General features: G+C 38.2%; 1 pseudogene; it reads right to left on the reverse strand.

Moving 5' to 3' along the window:
- Window positions 1-1,434: 1,434 nt before the first annotated feature.
- LOC122019545 lies at window positions 1,435-2,569 on the reverse strand (annotated as a pseudogene).
- Between the last annotated feature and the right edge of the window lie 266 nt (window positions 2,570-2,835).

Consider the following 2,835-nt stretch of genomic DNA (forward strand, 5'->3'; position numbering starts at 1 on the left):
TATTCTTACAATATAAAAAGATAATAGATATTGTACACATCAAGTCCGTATCCACAAATTACATAAATATTCTTCTTACAACATCAAAAGATAATTAACTATGATGCCTAAATCGCATTGGCTGATGACAAATCACCGACAGGGGCTAAATCACCTTGAAAAATTATATCAAGCTTATAGTTGCAGGGAGCAGTGTTGCCATTTTCAGTCAACTTCTGTAAAAATCTTCTACCATTGTTGACTTTATGTTTGTAGCTGATGTCAAACGCATTTCATCAATTTCTATTGTAAGCAAGGCGTCACATACAACTCGTCCAACTTGGAGAATTTTTAGGCAACCTGATAGGATGTAATTGTAATGAGCAAAAAGATCAACAACGAAAGATCAACTGCAATAGATAGGGCACTTACCTGCAACTGGGCATCGAGGATGTGGTTTCTTTGTGCTTATGTAGTGGATTACTGGTTCCTTCTCATAAATGTGCTTGCAGTCCATCCTACTTGATGAAGAACAACAGACAGAAAGAACACGGTTTATGACTTTAATAATAATAATAACATACCTTTTGCTTGGGAAACAAAAAAAAAAGTGAAACAGACTAGTCATAAGCTTCTTCATCACTTGATAAATAAATATACATCAAGCATTGTTCAAGGAACATGAACAATTGAATCAACAAAATCTGTTAAAAGGTTTTTTTGAGTTGTTAGAAGGAAATATAAGTAGAAAGCTATGGAATGTTGTCTATGACATTAACATATCCTGGGAATACGCAAGGACCAATGTTTAATTCTATATGATACTAATGTTTTATTGTATATGATATTCTCATTTTCTAAAAATGCATTATAAATGATTCTAACGTTTTTCCATTCATAATTTCCAAATGGCTTACTATTAATATTTTCTTCAAATTAACATTAACAAGTACAAAAATTTACTGCCTCCTTTGGTCTTGAGCACAGTAAAATGTTTTAAGGATCAAGTATACTAATTACCATGATGTTGCAAATCAACCAGAAGAGAGCTAAATCACTGCTTGGTACACTCTACACACTAACAGCATGATTCACAAACATAACTGCTACTAGCATTGTAGATCAACATTGTACAACATATGATTACCGAGTATGTAATATTTTTATATTACCATGATACAGAATATGAAAGAACTATTGACCAAACCCAAATTCTAAGGTTTTTTCAATATCAAGAAAAGAAAAAAAAAAAAGCAACATGCAAGGATGATCTGAACTTAACAACCATATAAAAAGCATAGAGATTTTTCTCTTAGTGAAAGATGGGACTTGATAAGAAGACAATCACAGTCCCAGAATATGCAATCAATGAGTTAAAGATCGATGCAATGAACTTGCAAGATAATCAGAACAATAAGATAAGATGACATTCATAATTGTATTATTATGCCATAACTAAAATCCATGATGAAGCAATCCCAACTGCATCAGATTCTTTCCTACTTTGACAAACACACTCATAATAGCATTAAATAGAAAGTTGACCACAAAAGATTCAGCAACGCCTACTTTATACATGAAAATGCATCAATCAATGAACTTGCCATAAATGAAAACAATATGAGGCATGCATGATAGCAAGGATACACTTTCCAACATCTGAAGGAAGAAGTCTCATTTCAGTGACTTTTGACAATTCCAAACCATCATTACTTTCTGAATCTGAGCTTTCAGACTCTTCATCTTCGTCTCCTATCTCGATCTGATGAAGAATCCAACAAACAGTATATAAGCAATAAAGCAAAAAACAGCACAGGAGCCATCAGCCAATTTGACTATCCTCAATGGTGTAACTCAAATTTGCTCCTCAAATAATTCAAATCCTTCAGGACATTATTACTATAAAGGACCATTCTCAACTAGTAATCACCAACTCAAATAGGCAACCTCAAGCACCAACATGTAGCTATCTAAGAAACAGCTTACCGGTAGCCCCTTAATTCATGCTTAGAAAATTCAAGTCAGAGGCAACAAAAGTTCAAGTTTACCAATCAGTGAGGGAAAATAGCGCATTATCGAGCACCACAATGAATTCTCCAAAAAAACACAGAAAGCTTTCTAATGTTAAAGATAAACAGAAAAGAAAAAAAAGTTACGTTTTGTAATTTTGATCCTTTGGATTCAATAGAAGTTCAGGTAGAACCGCCCCAAACTCAGTCATAGATCAAATACCTGAGTATAGATGCAAGGAAAGGGGTAGGTCTCCAGGTCCCTTGACACAGCATGGAGGGACAACAACAAGAAATCCACCGCATACCCTTTCCCTTTGTCGGCGTCGCTCAGCCAAATCACCCTCTTGCAGGATCCACTCACATCTGAGAGAAGACAAGAAGCAAGAAACTGAGTGAGCGTGGCACTGATACCTTGAGGTGACGTAGAGAGTTCCAGGCGACTCCATGGGTCAGGAACCGAGGGTGAAGGAGACGCCAGGCTCAACATGCATCAGCTCCTCGCCATCGTCGGATTCCAGCAGGGGTCGTCCATCGTCGTCGACGACGCGACCATCGAAGTGCAACAGCCCTAAACCCATAGCGGGAGTATCTTAGGGTTCCCAGGACACAATGCCCCTTTTTAATCTAGCACAGAGAGCTCAAAGGCCTTCTCCAGAAGGCCTCTCCGGTGCTTGGAAAAGGTCACCTGCCGGCTGGCCAGGTTCTCTATCCTCCTCATCTATGTCTTCCCCCCCCCCCCCCCACCATGTCGACCGATTAGTTGATAACACACCTGGAGGCAGCGCCAAATCCTACCGCGAGCAGCAAAATCAACGAGCAAGGAGCTCCGATTAGTCCTGGCCAC

Source organism: Zingiber officinale, chromosome 9A (genome assembly GCF_018446385.1).
Source record: "Zingiber officinale cultivar Zhangliang chromosome 9A, Zo_v1.1, whole genome shotgun sequence".
Classification (NCBI taxonomy): domain Eukaryota; kingdom Viridiplantae; phylum Streptophyta; class Magnoliopsida; order Zingiberales; family Zingiberaceae; genus Zingiber; species Zingiber officinale.